A 23,700-nucleotide genomic window follows, 5' to 3' on the forward strand; every position below is an offset into this window, starting at 1 on the left:
ATATTTAATTAATTAATATTTAAATCTATTAAATTAACCCTAAGTAAAACATTTTCATTTTCATATGAATTCTCCACAGCCAACGTGCTTACCGTATTCAAATCTATCATACATGTCAGCACAAACCTGGCCAGTGTTACTGGGAAGTGATGTCAGCAGGTCCATTAACCCAGAAAGGCGATTTTATGAAACTCTTCACTGGGCTTGAAGCCCGGGAGCATGGATGCAGATGAGTGAAATGGTGGCAAGATGGACAGAATAAATCCTAGCATACAAAAAACACTAAACGGTGGCTGCTGTGGTCAATTGTGGTCACTTGTCAGGAAATGGTGTGCAGGTGGCCTGGAGGACACAGGCATCTACAGGGGAAGTGGATGAATGACAACACTGCTTTTCTCCCTACATACTGCCCAGAACTTCCCTGGAAGGCTCTATTGGCCCTAAGACAAGCGAGAAGCATTTGAGATAGTATTCAGACCTCGCCCAGGGAGCTGCCTCCAGGCCAGGCCCAAGGGATGGAGTGTTAGTTGTGGGGGACAGGGGCAACACGACTCCACTTGTGTCAGTTTTCAATATTAAGTGTATGATAGGGTGGAAAAAATTTCCTGCTCAAAATGGACATTTGACCATTCTCCATTTTAATTTCAATTTTGTCGCAGAGCAATTTAATTATTGGTTATGAAGCAAATTGCAGGTTAGAATGTCTGATCATATAATAAAAGAATGAAAAGGTCCAATCTTCATAAAAAAAATTTTGTGTGTTCCTGTTTGTTTCCTAGTGTGTGTGTGTACAAAGGTTTTACTGAGACAATTTCAGCAAGCATTGGGGTTTCTTTCTCCTGCAAGACTGTTGGTCTCTCAGCCTTCTTGTAGGTAGTGCAGTGGCACCAGAGGATGTGGTGGCAAAGTCATCAGCAGCATTTTCATCACTGCCTGCATTTAAAGAAGTGGCTGCATGGAATCTACAGCCTGGATGGGGCAAGTGAAGCCACCACACTCAAGTCCACCCAATTCATCGAGGAGGGCTCCAAACTACAGGTCACAGGGGCCAGCAGTCCTCCCCTTAAACACCCCAGCCTTGATGGGGCCACAGGTAGACCTTGAGAGATCAGGCTGCTGCTCTGGTGCCCCTGCTGTGGAAATGTCTGTAGGGCCTTTTCTTGATGACAGGTTAGGATGTCCATCCTCTCTTCATAATGCTGGAGACTGCAGGAAAAGGAAAGTGAATGCTCTCCTGAGAAGCATCTTCCCTTTTAAACGTGCTTCCTGTTGAGAATGGGCTGTGATTATGATTTTTTTAAACTTTTTTGTGTGTTTTTCAGTATTTAACAAATAAGAACAATACAAAATAAAGAAAGCAAAGGTATTTTTAATGTGAAGTGTGTATACCTGATGGTATTTAGAAAGGATTTGTACAAAATGGCTCTCAGCGACTGGCTCCAAGTTGTGTGCTCCTAGAAGAGCCCCGCCCAGATGCCCAGCAAGCACCCTCTTGTTTGGATTTGAGCACTTGAAATTTGTTCTCTAATTGGAAGATTGCAGACCTTGCAATTTACATGAGGGTTTTTATTTCTGGTACTTACATTCTTGAATCTCAGGAACATAAATGTATGAAGATCTATCCATTATTTGCAAAGCCAGAGAGGTGCAACTCTTGCACAAAGCTTGCTTCACATGCCGATGCTCCATGACATCCATTGAATATTTGGGTCTAGAAAAAACAGCGGAGCAGCTGTCATGACAGCAAGATATAAAACACTAATATTTAGGCTTTATTGCCTCATCTCTTGTCTGCTAGGATCAGAGGCATGAGGGGTGGCGTGGGTGGGAGTCAGAGTATAAATTGGCTTTCTTAGGAAAGCAAGGAAGGACCATGAGTTATAAACTTTGTCATTCTTCTTGGATCACAGGCTAGGTCCAAAGAAAACCTACAAGATAGTTGATAAATCTACAGGAAGTGTCATGGATGAGAAACTGGACTCAGGCACTGAGAAGGGGTGAGAAATCAGAGGTGGAAGAAGTAGGGAAGTTTCAGAATAAGGCAGCTTATTTTGCTAGAAAAGAAAAGCTTGTGAGGGACTCATTTTTCAATTTGACATATCCTTAGGATATATTCCCTGGCATGGTATTATTTTATTTCAAAGATTTCCAGAATGAAAAACAAATAAAAGAAATGAACTAAAAAAAGGGTGGGGGGAATAAGTTCAGGTTCCAGAGATAAGATCTGCAGTATGATAAATCTCTTTCTGGCAACCCTTTTCTCCTCAACTGAGACTGATCCTCATAGAGGTTCAGCCATGTAGATCTTTTAATACTGGATCTCAAGGCAGTGTACTCATGTTGACCCATTGAGGTACACAAAAAATAGAAGCTCTGTTTATATTTGTATCTAGACTTTTTAGATATTTTATTATAATACATGCTTTATAATTTATTCCAGTACAAAGTATACAAAGTGCAGGAGTTGGTGGTTAGTACTTTTAAAGAAGTTCATGCACACACATTGAGGTGTGTTGAAGTGTCTGATCAAAGATTCAAGGTCCTTGGTTTGGAAGATTACCTAAAAACCTATGTGAAGTTTTGGGTGCTTCTATTGCTTAGAGCCACTTGGAATTGGCATAGTATGCAGTTGCCCCTACTGAGGCCCAGCACTGAAACTCAAATGTTAACAGTTGAAGGGGTTAGAATGGTTGTTCCAGAAGCAGGAGTTTGCTTGTTTTGACCACTTCAGATAACAGGGCCCAGCATATGGCAGGAGTGCAAAAATATATTCATTAACCTTTTGATGGAATGTGTGTGATTTCCCACCATAAGTCCATCATACCAACATCTTAATAAATGCAGAAATATGTATATTATTTCAGTAGAAAGTCTCTTGCCTGTAGTTGTTGTCTGCAAAAATCAAAACCCATTTTTATTGAACTAAGCAGAAATATCAGATGGATTTTTCTTTGGAAACTTCCTAATTGCCTTCCACACCCACTGCTCATTACTGCCCCCATCATGCCCCTCCTGGAACCTACTGTCCTTGTAGCCTCCAGTGCCTCAGTATCTGGGTCTTCCTGGACTGGACCTCTTACCCTGAACTTTGCTCAGAGGCTGTGGTCATACAGTGGGCCCACTGATCCCACCTGAAGCACTCTTACTTTTTCCATCACAGGAAAACTGGGCAACTGTCCCTGGTGGGCAGTTTCTCTTTGCATCTCAGATTGAAAGGGAAATACATTGGGTTACAATCCAAGTGCACAATAGCAGAGACAGGAGCTTTGTTTGGAGAAAACAAGGATAGAAGTGTTTGAGGTTGGATCCCTTCATCCACTGTCATGAATGCTTCTGTAGTATCTCCAGCTTCCCTCTACCCCAAATCAAACTGTTCTCCTTTATTTGCTTGCTTGGTATTTTGCTTTGTCACTGTTTTGTCTCCTTCCCTGAAGCCTTCTCCTGCCTTTGTTTTTCTGTGCTTTTCTGCTTATCTTCCTTGATTTTTTTCTTTTTTAATTATTAGGGGTTTCTGGATAGCTCCATCCACTAAGCATCCAAGTCTTGATTTCAGCTCAGGTCATAATCTCACAGTTATGAGATTGAGCCCTGCATTGGGCTCCTTGATGGGTATGGAGTCTGCTTAAGATCCTCTCTCTCCTTCTCTTTCTGCCTTTTCCCCACTTGCACTCTCCCTCTCTTTCTCAAAAAAAAATAATAATTATTATTTTATTAGTTTGGTTTTTTTAACACTCCATGATTCAGTCTCCAGTCCTTTCTCCTCTGCTGTACAACATCAAGTGGTCCAGAATCCTGATATCACTTCTTATCTTAGGCAAGAAACTTAAACTCTGCCTCAGTTTCTGGTCTGTAAAATGGAAATGATTGTGCCTACTTCGTAAGGGTGTTAATATAACCTGCATGTCTAGCAATCAGTGTATGTGCCCATGAGCTGCCAGGGAATGTCAGACAGAACCAGCACCTCCCTCTGCTCCTCCTGAAGCATCATCTCTGTTTTTGGATGATTCCATGCCGCCCAAAGCAACACCTACCTGTCGATCATGGGCAGCAAGCTTCTCCCTTCTAGTCTTAGGTGATGGGGTGACTCCCAGCAAGATCAATCCAGGGATCTTAAAATAACCTTGGGAATTTCCCTATTAATCTGTCCCTATATCCAGTTGATCCCCAAGACTTTTTAACTTACATGACTCTATACTTTTGAACTCTGTTCCCACTGTATGAAAACTTGATTCTTTCCAGCCATGCCTTCTCACTCAATCAGTGTGGTGACATTGGGGTCACCTTTCACACTTGATGGTCAGTGTCTCCAAATGGTAAATATGACCATGGCTTCTGCTGTGGGATGAATGTCTATGTCTCCCCAAATTCACATGCTGGAGCCTTAACCTCTGATACTCCTCCTCCTCCTCATCATCATCATCATCATTGCACTGTAAAATACAGAGTGGTCATATTTGGAGATGGGCTTTTAAGGAAGTAATTAAGGTTAAATAGGTAGTAGTGTGGACCTCTGATCCAAAAGAACTAATGTCCTTGAAGAAGAGACAACAGAGCCCTCTCTCTACCATATTGGGACACAGGAAGAAGGCAGTCATCTGCAAACCAGGAAGGGCACTCTCAGAAGAAATTTAACTCTATCTAACATTGATCTTAGACTTTGCAGCCTCCAGAAATATGTCGCTATTGTTCAGTTACCCAGTGTCTGGTATTTTGTTATGAAAGCCTGAGATTCCCTGCTTAAAAGGCCTTATGGGTCTTTAGTGCCTTTAAGGCTCAGTCTCCTGAGCACAGCATAACAGGCTTTCCCACCCCAGCATACCTAACCTCCAGCCGCAATCCTGTTCTCTGCCTCATTCTATTCCAAAAATATGCCTTATGTCCTTGCCTACCTCCAAAACTTGTATTATTGGGTTACACAAGTGTCTTCTTGAATGTCCATCCATCCTCAATACCCACACTGATGGTTCACTCTAGACTTCTCCAGGGGGTCACACCTACCTCCATGGTCCCACTCTATGTGGGCCTCCTTTCCCTCTGTTTCACTGCACATGGAGCATTTGGTGTTCTGGTCAGCTGTGTGTGTCTCAAGACAGGGGCTTGATCTTATTTGTATTTTCTGTGACTGGGCCATGCACAGTGTGTGGCACAAGATAACCAGGTGCTCAGGCCATATTTGGTACATGAATCAATAAACTATCTATGAATAACCTTGAAAGGATGAGAGCGTCTCCTTTAAAGAAAAATTACATTAAAAGGTTTAAAATAAGTAGACAAAGAACAATCATGAAGTCAGTGGAAGTCCCAAGTGAAGCACTTACTGGAATGGAAAACTCCAAAGATATGAAGGCCAATGTATCAATTTTTACTTCTATGGATTATGCTTTTGACGCCAAATATAAGAACTCTTTGTTCATCCCTAGATCCAAGAGATTTTCTCTCTCTCTTTTTTTTTTTTTTTTTTTTTTTTTTTTTTTTTTTTTTACAAAAGCATTATAGTTTTATGTTTTACATTTAAGTCTATGATCCATTTTGAGTTAATTTTGTATAAAATGTGAAACTTTGGTCATTTTTTTTCTCTCTCTCTATTCTGTTCTTTTTATCTGTCCCTTCACCAATACTACACAGTTTATCTTACTGTAACCATAGAGTGTCTTGAAATCGACAGTTCCCAACTTTACCTTTTGCTTCAATAATTGTTTCAGCTTTGTCTTTCTAGGTAAATTTAGGATTTTGTCTGTATTTTAGTTCCTTTGATTTTCCTCATGTATTTTAAAATAATCTTGCTGATTATAACCAAACAGGTAAAAAATCTACACACTGAAAACTATAGGAAGCTTATGAAAGAAATTGAAGAGGACACACAAAAAAATGGGAAAATATTCCATGCTCATGGATTGGAAGAACATACATTGTTAAAATGTTGATACTACCCAAGTAATCTGCTTATTCAACCCAATACCTAACAAAATAATACCAGCATTCTTCACAGAGCTAGACAAAACAATCCTAAAGTCTGTATGGAACCAGAAAAGACCATGAATAGCCAAAACAATCTTGAAAAAGAAAACTGAAGGTGGAGGCATCATGCTCCCGGACTTCAAGATGTATTTATTACAAAGCTGTAATCATCAAGACAGTATGGTACTGGCATAAAAACAGACACTCAGATCAATAGAACAGAAAAAAGAACCAGAAATGGACCCATAAACACATGGACAACTAATCTTTGACAAAGCAGGAAACAATATCCAATGGAATAAAGACAGCCTCTTCAGCAAATGGTGCTGGGATAACTGGACAGCGACATGCAGAAAAATGTACCTGGACCACTTTCTTACACTGTACACAAAAATAAACTCAAAATGGATGAAAGACCTAAATCTAATACAGGAAGCCATCAAAATCCTAGAGGAGAAAGAAGGCAAAAACCTCTTTGACGTTGGCTGCAGCAACTTCTTACTCAACATATCTCTGGAGGCAAGGGAAACAAAAGCGAAAATGAACTATTGGGACCTCATCAAAATAAAAAGCTTCTGCACAGTGAAGGAAACAATCAGCAAAACTAAAAGGCAACCGATGGAATGGGAAACAATATTTGCAAATGCTGTATCAGATAAAGGGTTAGTATCCAAAATCTATAAAGAACTTTTCAAACTCAACACCCCAAAAACAATCCAGTGAAGAAATGGGCAAAAGACATGACTAGATACTTCTCCAAAGAAGACATCCAGATGGCCAACTGACATGTGAAAAAATGCTCAGCATCACTCATCATCAGGGAAATACAAATCAAAACCACAATGAGATATCACCTCACACCTGTCAGAATGACTAACATTAACTACTCAGGCAACAACAGATGTTGGCGAGAATGCAGAGAAAGGGGATCTCTTTTGCACTGCTGGTGGGAATGCAAACAGGTGCAACCACTCTCGAAAACATTATGGAAGTTCCTCAAAAAATTAAAAATAGAAATACCCTACAACCCAGTAATTGCACTACTAGGTATTTATCCAAGGGATACAGGTGTACTGTTTCAAAGGGTCACATGCACCCCAATGTTTATAGCAGCTCTATCAACAATAGCCAAAGTATGGAAAGAGCCCAAATGTCCATCAACGGATAATGGATAAAAAAGATGTGGTATGTATATACAATGGAGTATTACTCAGCAATAAAAAAAGAATAAAATCTTGCCATTTGCAACTATATGGATAGAACTGGAGGATATTATGCTAAGCAAAATTAGTCATAGAAAGACAAATATTGTATGACTTCACTCATATGAGGACTTTAAGAGACAAAACAGATGAACATAAGGGAAGGGAAGCAAAAATAATATAAAAACAGGGAAGGGAACAAAACAGAAGAGACAAATATGGAGAACAAACAGAGGTTTGCTGGAGGGGTTGTGGGAGGGGTAATGGTCTAAATGAGTAAGGGGTGTTAAGGAATCTACTCCTGAAATCATTGTTGCACCATATGCTAACCAACTTGGATGTAAATTAAACAATAAATAGATTTAAAGAAAAATAAAATAATCTTGCTGATCTGGAAAGAAAAAGACATTTTCTGGGATTTTTATAGGAATTTTGTTAGATATGTCTATCAATTTATGGAGAATTGACACGCTCATTATGTTGAATCTCCCAAATCATGAACTTCATATATCTCTCCTCTTATTTACATTTTCTTTGATTTTTTTTTATCAGTGTTCTATAGTTTTCAGTGTATAGGTCCTATACATACGCTGTTAAATTTGCTTCTAAGTATTTTATGTTTTGAGCAGTTGTAAATAATATTGATTTTTAATTTCTTTGTCCATGTGTTCATTGCTAGTATATCAAAATAAAATAGATTTTTATATATTTATATTGTATCACATGACCTTGCTGAACTCATTTACTAGTTGTAGTTTTTGTCTTTGTTTGTTTGTCTGAAGGTTTTTTTTGAGGGGGGATTCTTTACAGAGACAATCATGTCATCTACAAACAGGGACCATTTTTTTGTCTTTCTTTTTGGTCTGTATGTCTTTTGTTCCCTTTCTTGCCTTATTGCACATGGTAGAACTTCCAGTTCTGTGATTAATTAAAATAGTGGGAGCAGTTTTCCTTTCTTTCTTTCATTCTTTTTTGTTTGCTTTTGTCCTTGCCTTATTTCTAATCTAAGAGGAAAAGCATTGTCTTCTACCACTAAGTATAATTTTAGCTGTAGGTTTTTGTAAGTGCTCTTTATTAATTTGAGAAATATTTTTACTATTCCTTTTTTTTCCATTTTTAAAAATCATGAATAGGTTTGAAATTGTGTTGAAAAAATTTTCCTGCCTCAATTAATAAATCATGTGACTTTTCTTTTTTTGACTCTTAATATGGCGGATTGAATTTTGAGTATTAAGTCAACCCTGAATCTGTGGAATAAACTCAATTGACCATTGTGTATAATTATTTGTATATATTGCTGATTTTAATTGCTAATATTTTGTTAATTATTTTTGTTATCTCATTTTCTTTTTTTTTTAACTTTTAAATGTTTATATACTTTTGAGAGAGAGGCAGAGAGACAGACAGAATGCAGGAGGGGGAGGGGCAGAGACAGAGGGAGACACAGAATCTGAAGCAGTCTCCAGGCTCTGAGCTATCAGCACAGAGCCCAATGCAGGGCTCGATCTCAGGAACCATGAGATCATGACCTGAGCCAAAGTCAGATGCTTAACTAACTGAACCACCCAGGTGCCCCTTTTCTTGGTTTTTTAGTTGGGAGCTTAGATTGTTATTTTGAGAATTTCCTCTTTTCTAATGTATGCTTTCAGTGCTATAAATTGCACTCCCCCTGCCCTGATTATAGTATTCCACTATTATCCTTGTGGTGTCTAATATTTTTTTAATGATTTTTTGGTTTATATTCATAAGGGATATTGGTATGTAGTTTTCTTATTTTTTTTCCTTTGTGGAATCTTTTTCTAGTTTTTATAGTGAGTAATACTGACTTTATAAAATGGGTTGGAAAGTGTTCCCTCTTCTATTTTCTGAAGAGATAGTGTAGAAATGCTGTTGATTCCTTAATGAACATTTTTTAGAATTCTTCAGTGAAAACATGTAGACCTGGAAATTTCTTTTTAGAGAGTTTTAAAATTACAAATTCAATTTCCTTAATAGTTTTAGGGCTATACAAATTATTTGCTCTCTATAGAGTTGTTGCAGTTTCTGTTTTTCAAGGAATTGACCCATTTCTTCTAGTTACCAAATTTATATGAGTTGATCATTAGTATTCCACTATTATCCTTATGATGTCTATAGTGTCTGTAGTAGTGATAACCCCCATTTCGTTCCTTGTATTGGTGATTTGTATATATTTTGGTTTCGTTAGTCTTGTTAAAGGTTTGCCAATTTTTTTAAACTTTACAAAGAACCACTCTTTTGTTTCATTTGATTCGTTGATTCTCTACTGTGTATTGTTTTCTGTTTTCATATTAATCTATTAATTTTGGTTGGTTCCTTCCTAATACTTTCTTGGGTTTGCTTTGTTAGAGTTTTCCTCTTTTCTAATGTACTCATTTAGTGCTATAAATTTTCCCTTTCATCCATGCATTTGTTGTGTTCCACAGGTTTTGATTTTTGTTTTCATTCAGTTTAATATGTTTTTTTTCCATGGAGATTTTATCTTTGACTCATGTATTATTTTAAGTATAATGTTTAACTTTCAAGTGTTTAGAGATTTTCCTGTCATCTTTTTGTCATCAATTTCTAGTTTGATTCCATTGTGGTCATAAAACATACTTTGTTAGATTTTAATTCTTTTATATTTGTTAAGGTTTGTTTTATGGTACAGGATATAGTCTAACTTGGTATGTATCCTATAGGCTGTTGGAAAGAATCTGTGTTCTGTTGCTGTTGGGTGGAAGGTTATATAAATTTGATTTGGTCTTGTTGATTGATGGTGTGGTTGAATTCTCTATATACTTGTTGATTTTCTGTCTAGTTATTCTATCAATTGTTGATAGAGAGGTAAATGTTTAAATCTCCACTTACAATTATGAGTTTGTTTCTTTATCCTTTCATTTCCATTATTTTTTGCTTTATCTGAAAATTTTGGTATTTGTACATGCTACTTTGTTCTGGTTTCTGTAGTTTTTTTTTTTTTATGAGAAATATACTGTCATTCCAATTGTTTCTCTCTCACTGCTTTAAAGATTATTTCCTTATCTTTAGTTTTCAGAAGTTTGACTCGGATGTGTTTTGGTGTAGATTTGTTTGAATGTATCTTGTTTTACAGTTATTTAACTTTTTGAATCTGTAAGTTTATGTGTTTTGCCAAATTTGGGAAATTTGAGTCATTATTTCAGTAGTTTTCCAGCCCTGCCCTTTCTCTCATTTTCTTCTGGAAAAAAGTTATATAAGAATTAGGTCTTTTGGTGTTTTAGTACTACAGTTTTTTTTTATGTTTATTTTTGAAAGAGAGATAGAGGGAATGCAAGCTGGGGATGGGCAGAGAGAGGGAGACAGATGATCTGACTTGGGCTCTGTACTGACAGCAGAGAGCCCGATGTGGGACTCACAAAGTGTGAGATCATGACTTGAGCCGAAGTTGGGCACTTAACTGATGGAGCCACCCAGGCATCCCAACCGTGGGATGATTATTTTTGGAGATTTTGTGTTTTTTTTTTCCAGTAATTTTTATCTCTGTTGTTTAGATTGTGTAATTTATTTTGTTCTATCATTCAGTTTAGTAACTCTTGTTTCTGTACTCTCCATTATGCTGTTGAGCTCCTTCACAGAGCTTTTTATTTCAGTTATAAACTTTTCAGTTCTAAATTTTTCATTTGATTCTTCTTTGTGTTTCCAGTTTTTTTATTGAGACTTTTTTCTTTTTTTCTTTTGTTTTTAAGCATGTTTGTAATTGTTATCTGAAGCATTTTTACAATGGCTGCTGTAAAATCTTTGTAAGTAATTCTAATATCTCTGTCATCTTGATTTTGGAATCTATTGGTCATATTTTCACCCAGCTTAATATCTTCCTACTGCTAGTTATGAGGATTGATTTTAATTGAAGTTTTGACTGGCCATTTTATTATTATGTTTCAAAATTCCAGATCTTATTTATACCTTCTGGTTTAGTTGACTTCCTCTGACACCAATAGTGCAGGAAAAGTGGTGTGCATCTGCATTCTTATCAGGTGAAGATAAAAGCTGGATCCACATTGACATTTCAGGGGGATGGGCTTGGTCACGGTTTAGCAAGAATGAAAGTCCCAGATTGCTACTCAGCCTTTTTTGACATCATCCTACGTGTGTGTGTGTGTGTGTGTGTGTGTGTGCTGGGGTATAGGAGAGATGCAGTTGTTTTCTGGATCTTCAGCTAGAGAGACCTTTTTATTTTAAATTGTGGTTTACACTTTAACCATTTTTAAGTATGCAGTTCAACAATGTTAAGTAAATTTAAATATTCACATTGTTGTGCAACCAATCTCCAAAACTAAAACTTCATACCCATTAAGCCACAATTCCTCATTCTTCCCTGCCACCAGCCCTTGGCAAGCATCATTCTACTTTTTGTCTGTATGAATTTGCCTACTCTAGAAACCTCATATAAATGGAATCATATAGTATGTATCTTTTTGCAGCTGACTTATTTCACTGACTTTGCATAATGTCCTCAAGGTTCATCCATGTTTTAGTATGTGTTAGAAGTTTCTTCCTTTTCTAAGGATGAATTATATTCCATTGTATGTATAGGCCACACTTCTGTATCCATTTATCCACTGAGCAGAGAGCAGGAATTTGTTGGTTTTTTTCTTGTCTGTATTGATTGGTATTTCTGGGTTCCTCATTTGTTCAGCTCCACATCATCTGAAATATGTGGCAAAATGAAAATCAAGAAAACTCAGTGCAATGTTATTTCTTGTCTGTCTTTTCTCCACCTCTATGAGTCTTTTTACATTTCTTTATATATCATGTCCAAGATTTTTGTTGTACTTACTGGAAGACATAGGGTCAAATATATCTTCTTCATTTTCCTGGAAGTAAAAGTCTGAAATTGACATTTGTGTTATTTTATAATGAGTATAGTACTATTTTTTTAAAAAGTTGTTGTTTAAAAATATTCTAAAAATCTAATTTTTTACTAAATCAGACAAGATTTTCTTCCTTTTTCATTTTAAGCTTATATTATTTTACTTTTGGGAACTTGCATTCTTTTTATGGTTTGATGATTTGTTTTGTTTTGTTTTATTTATTTTATTTTTTTAACTTTTTAAAATATAATTTATTGTCATGTTGGCTAACATGCAGTATATACAGTGTGCTCTTGATTTTGGGTATTGTATGTAAGGGACTTTTATTCTTAATATTTCTGTAGTTCTTAATTTGAAAACATGAAATTCACTTTTAAAGTAACTGTAACTCAAAGGGCTCTCTCCTGCTATTTGCAAAACTCAGTTGTTTTTTTTGTTTTGTTTTGGTTTTTTTGTTTTTGTTTTTGTTTTTTTTGTCAACACCAACTATCTGGTGAGTGTCTCACAGTCCTTCTTGTGTGTTGAAATTGAAACCACTGACACAAGTCTATGTTATTGGTCTATGGTTTTCAGAATGGCCACGGGATAAATTCTTTTAAGATTCTCCTAGATTACTTACAGCCATAAATTTTATTGACTTCTGAATACTTCATAAAATTTAAACCTGCTGGAAAAATGATTTATCATTTATCTTTAGGGGAAAAAAAGCTGGGTTTCCTCATAGCACAGACAAGAGATCTCATATTTCTCCAGCTTCTAAAGTCTCTGTATTAGAAATGAGAAATGAGGCACTTAGCTGAATTGGGGAACTGCTCTAACTTAGAATAGATCTTTTGGGGGCCCAAAGAAATGTACTGTTTGTGAAAAATCTTCTATTTAAATGACTGTAAATATAAACAAATCTTGAATCTACAAACTACTTTCCATAAAATGCATATGAATTTAAAAAGAAAAAATTCCTAGACAAAAATACATCATTTCTAAGGATACTGTAAAACAGTTCAAGAAACTGCTAAACCACACAGATCTTCCCACCTTCTTGGATAGTGGCTCAAATGAACTGACTCTAAGAAAACTGTAAAAATAAAAATGAATCATGGGGTGCTTGGCTGGCTCAGTTGGTTAAGCATCTGTCTTCGGCTCAGGCCATGATCTCATAGTTCATGGGTTCGGGCTCTGTGCTGACAGCTCAGAGCCCGGATCCTGCTTCAGATTCTGTCTCCTTCTCTCTCTGACCCTCTCCTGCTCACATTCTGTCTGTCTTTCTCAAAAATAAGTAAACATTAAAAAATTAAAAATGAAAATGAATCATAAAAAATTATTTTTCTAGCTTTATTTCTCCTTCAAACATTAAAAAAAAATACATTCAACTTTCATTCCTGTAATACTAATGTGAAATGTCTCATGTGAAAATGTATAAGGACATCTTTATACAAGGCAAAAGCTTCTAGAAGCCCAAGCACCTGATTTAGAGTAGATGATTACTTTCAGACACAGAATTTAAGAAGTTCCCCCTTAAAATTACTGCTCTTAAAACAGGCTTGTTTTACATAATAAATCTATTCTATGATGTCATAGAAAAACTAATAGGTGAAAATCTCAATGCTTTAATGTATGCAGTTAATAATAGAACCTTTTGTTATCTGTAGTATCATAGCTAAGTGCCCTTTATAAATTCCAGCCAAATAGTAAGAGTCTGAGCTAAGGCTGAACAAGCTAAATGAATCAATGCAAGATGCTGTTTTGCAATTATGGTTCATAACACACATTTTATTATATCTCACAATTTTGTGGGCCAGAAACCCAGACAGTACTGTCTTGTTATGTGTCTAATCCCTTTTGAGGTTTCCCAAACCCAGCATAGTATCTAGCCCATCAGTGCCTATCAATGAAGGTTGGTTGAATTAATAAATCAATGAAACTCAAAGTGACTTGAAGTAGCATCTATAAAAAGTATACTTGGAAATTTCCCAATTGCAGCACTGATGGGCATCACTCATTTCATTAATTGAAATGAGTGATGTGACAGCTGAAAAAATGCTGTATTCCTAACTCTGCCTCAAGTTGGAGATATGACCCTGGGTGAGCCATGTGTGTGCACTAGACTGTAGTTTTTCTACCCACGGAGCAAGGATATTGAGGAAACTTGTTTATTAGGTACATCGTAGTGCGTTAGTGCTGACAGTTAAGGAAACAAAAAGAACTTGAGGAAATATGCACTTTAAGGAGCACTTAATGGCCTTTATTTCCAAGGAAACTCTGAACTTGTCTTCAGATGATCTTAATGACCTGAGCAGGGTAGGAAGTTCTGTCACATAGTATCCATAATATCATTCACTTGCCTGGAAAGTCTGATGCCAGAGTGACTACACAGCTGTACCACTTGAACATTTTATGGAGCCTTAAGAAAATCCAATTTTATTAGTAACAAAAAGTGTGATTTTAGTAGCTATCTATCTATTTCTAAAATGTCAATGCTATTCTTAAGTAAACAGGAGCAGAATTTGTCTTCCCTGAAATTGAATTCTTGTTCAATAGATAAACCTTTATTGATGCTACAGCCTCTGAGGAGCACAAAGTTTATGAGGCCTGGATGGTGGTGAGGAGCCTGGAGAAAAAAGTGATGAACAGGGACAAGTTCAGATGTTTCCTGTAGTTAATGTTGAGAGGAAGTAAGACAAATGGTCAAGGGGTGTAGTTTCTCACTGACACCTTCTTTGTTAAGGGCTGTAGCTGTAAGTCATCATGGTTTGCGCTGGGAAAATGGCCTCTAGAATCTGGTGCCCAGAGCACATGTGCCGTCTTCATCTGACAAACACAAGGCCTCTAAGTTTGCAGCAGAGTCAGGGGCAGGAGAGGAGCTTCCAGTCTGTAAGAGTTGGGCCTTCAAAGAGGTACTGGTTGTTTGTGTTTATGGAGCACACATTCTGCCTGAGACTCTCCCCATCAACTCCTCACTGGGAAGCATGGAAACCTCTGGGATGGTCAGGCCACTTCTGAGCCAGTCGGAAGAGCAGCTTCTCACTAGTTTACTCCACTTAAGTTAGACCTGTCCACAAGTGACTGCAAGAATATAAACATGGGCACATTGAAGGGGAGACCTTCCTCTGCATTGAGTAATTAACCCTGGGCTGGACTACACCATCTCCCACCTTAAGACCCAGAACATCCTTCTCTCTCCAGCAGACATCATTTTTCTGCAATGTCAATATTGACTGCCAACACTCAGCAGCACCTGACACATGACAAGTGCTCAGCTTTTAAGTTGGATGTGTCAACTTATGGGGGTGAGGGTCTGTGTCAATTATAAACCTCAATCAAGAATATCCATACATTAAATGATAACAGTAACCAATATACCCTGAACCCTTGAGACCCTTGAACCACTCAGGGTTTGAACTGCTCAGCTCCACTTACAGGCATTTTTTTCCCCAAGGATTTGAAGGCAAAAGTCACAAAGCGTTTATTTAAAACTGCCCATCCCAGTCTCTAAGGAACTGAATCAAAGGCAACTGGAGCAGAGGTTGTGCCTCCTGCCTTATGAGTAATGAGGGAGGCCACTGAGGCCATCAATAGCCCATGCGGCCTCAGGACCAGGCAGGGCTCCAGGTTGCCAGGTGTTCAGACGGGGAAGTTCGGTCAAATGGTAGGCACAAGCTAAGTTCAAACTGAGGTACTCACTCAGAGGGTAGGGAGGACATTGTGGAGGGAGCCTGATGTGCCTAGTGCACCCAGAACTTAAGAGTCTTCCATGCATTGGACTCTGGGGTTGTGCTCAGGTGCTACAGTGCTCATATCACTCTCAGGTTTGTGTACACTCTTCCCCACAGCCTCCCAGGGGCTGGTACACTTACCTGTGTCTGTGGCTACAATGGCCACAGGTGATGATACATCTGCAGGTCTATGAGGCAGCTCCACTGTGGCTCCAGTCTCCTACTGCTGCCAACAGGCTACTTGGTAGCTGCAGCTACTGAGCCCAGCCCACCAGGCTGTGGATTATCATTCCAGGGCCAGGTCCAGCTCTAATGCTGTCCTGGCCAGGTCTGCCTATGTGTCGATTTTTTTCAATAAAAATATAGACAACACTGTAAACATATTTTCTCCTTATGCTTTTCTTAGTAGCGTTTTTTATTCTTCAGCTTGCTTTATTGTAATATAATACAGGTAATGTGCCAACTATCCGTTAATCAACTATGTTATCTGTAAAGCTCTAGTCAGTAGCAACAGTAGGCTATTAGTTAAGTTTTAAAGGGGGTCAAAAGTTATACTCAGAGTTTTGACTGTGTAGAGGTTGGTGTCCCTAACTTTTGCATTGTCCAAGGGTCAACTGTACAACTACAGAGTACAGTGCACTGTGGTGGGGAGCCATCTGCACTTCCATAGTAAACCTGAAAGATCAATGAATATGCTGGACAATCCCAGCTTCCTGAGACCAAGACATGATTTCCTTCTTATAATCTTGTACTCAATTACCCCTTACAGAGTATACAACACTATGAAACCTGATTATCTGTGTGTGTGTTCATGTGCACAAACGATTTCAGTCTGGGAGATGGGAAAGCAGAATCTTATTTTTAGCTCTTTCTCTGAATTTTCCTGACCTATACTAACAAGTCCCTCATCTTTGGAACCCTCTTCAATAATATGAGACTCTCATGAGACTTTCAGTGTGTACACTCTAGACAGACTGTTAAGGTGAACAAGTCACTATTGTTTAGAAAATTATTGATCTGCCCCTTGCCTCGGGACATGGCATACTAATTGCATCATTTCATTCCTTCCATACTTTTGGTCTTTGATAAAACTCTATAGCTTTCTCAATGAAGTTTATTTTATTTTATTTATTTTATTTTAGAGTTTGTTTATTTTGAGAGGGAGAGTGTGTATGCATGAGTGTAAGCCGGGGAGAGGAAAGAGAGAAGAGAGAGAATCCCAAGCAGTCTCCACACAGTCAGCATGGACACTGATGCAGGACTAAAACTCATGAACCAGGAGATTAGGACCTGAGCCAAAATCAAGAGTCAGATGCTTAACTAACTGAGCCACTCAGGTGCTCCAAAGTCTTATTTTTAATATACATCCCTAATTTTGTCTTCTCTCCTTTGTTTATTTTCTCCTTAACCCATTCCAACCACAATGTCTTCAAGGTCTTGTCAGGATCACAAAAGACCTTCGCACTGCCCACCACACCTCCAGTTCCGAGGACTTTTGGTGCTTATCCTATCAATAGGCACCAACTATATTGGACATGCTGAGTGTGGAAATTTGAGTACACACAGCATCCCTAAATGAGTTACATGACCAGGCTCTTCCATTTCAGTAAAGGATGCACCATCCAATTCTTTGTTCTACTCCAATTGCTAGGAATCATTTCTAATTCACTTCTCTCAAATCCCACATCCAATCCAATAGTAAGTCTTATTGGCTCAAACTTCAAAACATTTCCCAAATTTGAAACTCCTTGCTGTATCCACAGACATAACCTATGCTGACTCATCATCTTTTCTTTCCTGGAAACCACCAGCAATGTCTTATTTTTTTACACTACAGTCAATTTTGCCCACATCATCTGAAGTGAACTTCCAAAAATGCAAATCTGAGTTCCCAGGGAGGCCCAGTGAGCCCATCAGCAGGCCCTGGGGACCCCAGGAGCAGGCAGGGCTGTGAGTAACCCCTCTGCCTACCTGTCCCTACTGTTCCCCTACTCAATCCTTCAAGGATTTTCATTGCACTTGCACTAAAATCCTAACTTCTTACTATGGCCCACAAAGCCTTAAACTAGCTGCTTGGAACAGATTGTATTTCCCAAAGACAGTCAAAATTAAATTCTTATTTCGTTATATTGCTTAAGTCTTTTTTGATCAATTCGTTAGCTATCACTACTTCCTGGAGTTTCTTTTGAGAATTCTTCCATTTTGTCATTTTGGGTAGTCCCTGTGGTGGCTCCAAACTGCAGGGCACTTCCCCTGCACAGTCCAGAGAAACTTGTGTTGGTGGGCAGGGCTGCAGTCAGACCCAATGTCTGCCCCCAGGTCATCCCTGGGGCCACAGACTGGTGTGTACCTTATCTTCCCCTCTCCCAGGGGCACCACTCACTGTGGAGTGGTGTGACCCCTGTGGGGGCTACTTGCACACTGCCAGTCTTGTTGTGCTGCTTCTGTGGGATCTGGCCAAGGGGGTATTAGCTGGGGTGGATCTGCACAGTGCTCAGGTGTGGGAGGGGCAGGCTTAGCTGGCTTTGCCCTCGGTAGTCCCCTGTGGGAGGGGCCCTTCAGCACTGGGAGGGAAGCAGGCCCATCCGAGGGATGGATCCACAGAAGTACAGTTTTGGGCATTTGTGTGATGCAAGCAAGTTCGGTGGCAGGAACTGGTTCCCTTTGGAATTTCAGTTGGGGGATGGGAGAGGGAGATGGCTCTTGCCAGAGCCTTGTTCCCTGCCTTTGTTCACCCACTGAGCTGAGCGCTGTCTTCCTGGGCTCAACAACTCTCCCTCCTGGTGTCCTCTTGCCCTCCTGGCTCTCAGAGAGCAGAGCTGTTCACTTTTAACATTCCAGATGTTAAGTGCCACTGGCTATCAGAACTCGCTGAGTCTGGCCCCTCTGCCTTTGCAAGCCAGATGTGGTGGGTAGCAGGGGGGGCAGGGGAGGGCTCTGCCTTGTAGGGCAGGCTGCCCCTCCACCTTCCAGCTCCCTCCCACCAGTCTGTGTAGCACGAACTGCCTCTCCGCCCTTCCTACCCTCTTCCATGGGCCTCTTGTCTATGCTTGGCTCCGGAGAGTCAATTCTTCTGGCAGTTTTCTGGGTTATTTAGGCAGATGTGGGTCGAATCTACGCGACAAAGAAGGAAAGAATAACCAATGGAAAAAAAGACAGTCTCTAACAAATGGTGCTGGGAGAACTGAACAGCAACATGCAGAAGGATGAAACTAGACCACTTTCTTACACCATTAACAAAAATAAACTCAAAATGGATAAAATCCCTGAATGTGAGACAGGAAACCATCAAAACCCTAGAGGAGAAAGCAGGAAAAAAACCTCTCTGACCTCAGCCGCAGCAATTTCTTACTTGATAATCCCCAAAGGCAAGGGAATTAAAAGCAAAAATGAACTATTGGGACCTCATGAAGTTAAAAAGCTTCTGCAAGGCAAAGAAAACAATCAACAAAAGTAAAAGGCAACCAACGGAATGGGAAAAGATATTTGCAAATGACATATCAGACAAAGGGCTAGTATCCAAAATCTAGAAAGAGCTCACCAAACTCCACACCCGAAAAACAAATAATGCAGTGAAGAAATGGGCAGAAGACATGAATAGACACTTCTCTAAAGAAGAGATCCAGAAGGCCAACAGACACATGAAAAGATGCTCAACGTCACTCCTCATCAGGGAAATAAAAATCCAAACCACACTGAGATATCACCGCATGCCAGTCAGAGTGGCTAAAATGAACAAATCAGGAGACTATAGACACTGGAGAGGATATGGAGAAACAGGAACGCTCTTGCACTGTTGGTGGGAATGCAACCTGGTGCAGCCACTCTGGATAACAGTGTGGAAGTTCCTCAAAAACTTAAAAATAGATCTACCCTATGACCCCGCAATACCACTGCTAGGAATTTACCCAAGGGATAAGGAGTGCTGATGCATAGGGGCACTTGTACCCTAATGTTTATAGCAGCACTTTCAACAATAGGCAAATTATGGAAAAAGCCTAAATGTCCATCAAGTGATGAATGGATAAAGAAATTGTGGTTTATATACACAATGGAATACTACTTGGCAATGAGAAAGAATGAAATATGGCCTTTTGTAGCAACGTGGATGGAACTAGAGAGTGTTATGCTAAGTGAAATAAGTCATACAGAGAAAGACACATACCATATGTTTTCATTCCTAAGTGGATCCTGAGAAACTAACAGAAGACCATGGGAGAGGTGAAGGAAAAAAAAAGTTAGAGAGGGAGGGAGCCAAACCATAAGACTCTTAAGAGCTGAGAATAAACTGAGGGTTGATGGGGGGTGGGAGGGAGGAGAGGGTGGGTGATGGGCATTGAGGAGGGCACCTGTTGGGATGAACAGTGGGTATTGTATGGAAGCCAATTTGACAATAAATTTCATATAAAAAAGCTTTAGAATTACTACAAAAGATTTACTCATATAGCAGATAATGTAATATTTAAAATCAATAAAATATATAAATTAAAAAAAATGATTTTTAGGGTACCTGACAGACTAACTGGGTGTTAAGAAATTTTACTCTGTGAAGAAAAATTCCTCTCATGCTCAAGAAACATCTCATCCATCATGATTGCTGCTGCTTAATTCCATCTCATAATAAGTTCTACTTTTTATAACCAATTATATATTCATACCTTCAGATGATAATGCATCTGTGGAATTCACTAATCTATGCATATCTTTAATTCCTAGTAAGAATGTCAGTTCCCTGAGAACAGGGCAGGGCAAGGATAGTGTGCCTTACAGTTAAAATTCATCTTTAGGTCTTAGATATATATTTGGTACATCACGCATCTGATGAGGGAGTCTGCATGGTTTCACTCACTCTCTTCACACAATATTTTAACCTCTGAGACAACTTACCTTCAAAACCTGGTTCTGCAAAGTGGGGATAGAAGGATCATACCTTGAGATGATAAAAGCCATATATGAGCAACCCAATGCTAATATCATCCTCAAAGGGGAAAAACTGAGAGCTTTCCCCCTAAGGTCAGGAACAAGACAGGGATTCCCATTCTTGCCACTGTTATTCAACATAGTATTGGAAGTCTTAGCTTCTGCAATCAGACAACACAAAGAAATAAAAGGCATCCAAATCGGCCAGGAGGAGGTCAAATTTTCACTCTTTGCAGATGACATGATACTGTATATGGAAAGCCCAAAAGATTCCACCAAAAAAACTGCTAGAACTGATTTATGAATTCAGCAAAGTTGCATGATATAAAATCAATGCACAGAAATCGGTTGCACTCCTATACACCAACAATGAAGCAACAGAAAGAGAAATCAAGGAATCAATCCCATTTACAATTACATCAAAAACCATCAAATACCTAGGAATAAATCTAACCAAAGAGGTAAAAAATCTATACACTGAAAACTATAGAAAGCTGATGAAATAAATTGAAGAAGACACACAAAAAAAGGAAAAATATTCCATGCTCCTGGATAAGAAGAACAAATATTGTTAAAATGTCAATACTACCCAAAGCAGTCTACATATTCAATGCGATCTCTATCAAAGTAACACCAGCATTCTCCACAGAGCTAGAAAAAATAATCCTAAAATTTTTATGGAACCAGAGAAGACCAAAGCAATCTTGAAAAAGAAAACCAAAGCAGGAGGCATCACAATCCCCAACTTCAAGCTATACTACGAAGCTGTAATCATCAAGACAGTATGGTACTGGCACATGAACACTCTCAGATCAGTCAAACAGAATAGAGAACCCAGAAATGGACCCACAAACATATGGGCAACTAATCTTTGACAAAACAGGAAAGAATATCCAATGGAATAAAGACAGTCTCTTCAACAAGTGGTGCTGGGAAAACTGGACAGTGACATGCAGAACAATGAACCTGGACCACTTTCTTACACCATACACAAAAATACACTCAAAGTGGATGAAAGACCTCAGTGTAAGACCTCAATGTAAGACCTCAAAATCCTCGAGGAGAAAACAGGCAAAAACCTCTTTGATCTTGCCCACAGCAATTTCTTACTTAATACGTCTCTGGAGGCAAGGGAAACAAAAGCGAAAATGAACTATTGGGACCTCATCAAAATAAGAATCTTCTGTACAGTGAAGGAAACAATCAGCAAAACTAAAAGGCAACAGATGGAATGGGAGACGATGTTTGCAAATGCCGTATCAGATAAAGGGTTAGTATCCAAAATCTATAAAGAACTTTTCAAACTCAACACCCCAAAAACAAATAATCCAGTGAAGAAATGGGCAAAAGACATGACTAGATACTTCTCCAAAGAAGACATCCAGATGGCCAACTGACATGTGAAAAATGCTCAGCATCACTCATCATCAGGGAAATACAAATCAAAACCACAATGAGATATCACCTCACACCTGTCAGAATGACTAACATTAACAACTCAGGCAACAACAGATGTTGGCAAGAATGTGGAGAAAGAGGATCTCTTTTGCATTGTTGGTGGGAATGCAAACAGGTGCAGCCACTCTGGAAAACAGTATGGAGGTTTCTCAAAAAACTAAAAATAGAACTACCCTACAACCCAGCAATTGCACTCCTAGACATTTATCTATGGGATACAGGTGTGCTGTTTCGAAGGGACACGTGCATCCCCATGTTTATAGCAGCTCTATCAACAATAGCCAAAGTATGGAAAGAGCCCAAATGTCCATTGATGGATGAATGGATAAAGACAATGTGGTATGTATATACAATGGAGTATTACTCGGCAATCAAAAAGAATGAAATCTTGCCATTTGCAACAACGTGGATGGAACTGGAGGGTATTATGCTAAGTGAAATTAGTCAGTCAGAGCAAGACAAAAATCATATGACTTCACTCATATGAGGACTTTAAGAGACAAAACATATGAACATAAGGGAAGGGAAACAAAAATAATATAAAAACAGGGAGGGGGACAAAACAAAAGAGACTCATAAATATGGAGAACAAACGGAGGTTGCTGGAGGGGTTGTGGGGAGGGGGATGGGCTAAATAGGTAAGGCACATCAAGGAATCTACAGAAATTATTGCTTCACTATATAGTAACTAATTTGGATGTAAATTTTAAAAAAATAAAAAAATAAAGTTAAATAAAAAAAAAAAACTGGCTATGCTACAAATTACCTATGTACCTTGGGCAAATTGTATGGTATTTGAGGCAGTTTCCATGGCTTGTGACTCAGTTTTTCCATTGGTGAAATTGGGGATAAGAATTGCATTTACTTCATAAATTTGTTTTGGAAAGATTAGGTTATTTAATTTGGGTAAAATACTTAAGAACATAGCTGAGAACATGTTAAGAGTCAATAAATGTTAGCTAATAGCAGTAGTACGGTGGCCACTTTTATGGGAAGATTTGATTTCTGGGACCCTGAAGGACACTTTGTCACTAAATGTCTGCTGTATCTGCTGGATTTGGCATCTGAAATGAAAGTCATTTCATCTTCTTCCTGTTAAGCAACACCTAAATCCTCGTGCCCCCATTTTCCCCACATAATGTTCAATATATAAACCTGTTGCCTGGAGTGGTCGTACCACTGAGAGCAACTGAAATGTCACAGGGTTTGAGTTCCCAGGACCTCCCTGTGACTTGCAAAGCCCTGGGAGAAATGTAAGCTCAGTTTAAATGGGCAAAGAAGGGAAATGTGAGAGAGGGAAAGGAGTGTGGTGTCAATTGGTGGGAAATCAGAAGGAGCCAATGCCTGGGAGAAGAGAGGGCAAAAAAGGAATGTGCAATACTAACCTCTCGTTAGGTTTCTCATGGACACAACTTAAATGTAAGGACAGTTGGATGCATCAGTAAAACAATTAACTGAATAGCAATTAAGTTAGGGTGAGAACATCACATGTACCAAATACAAATATAACAAATATGGCATATCAGAATCCCATCAGGGAACAGATGTGCCATCATTCCCAAATTAGAATCATTTGAGGAGAGATCATTAAAGGGAATA

General features: G+C 38.8%; 1 pseudogene; it reads right to left on the reverse strand.

Annotated features, from left to right (window-relative positions):
* Positions 1–799: 799 nt before the first annotated feature.
* Positions 800–23,700, reverse strand: part of LOC122237109 — a 188,277-nt pseudogene continuing 165,376 nt past the window's right edge.

The sequence above is a fragment of the Panthera tigris genome, chromosome A3 (genome assembly GCF_018350195.1).
Source record: "Panthera tigris isolate Pti1 chromosome A3, P.tigris_Pti1_mat1.1, whole genome shotgun sequence".
In the NCBI taxonomy this organism is placed as follows: Eukaryota; Metazoa; Chordata; class Mammalia; order Carnivora; family Felidae; genus Panthera; species Panthera tigris.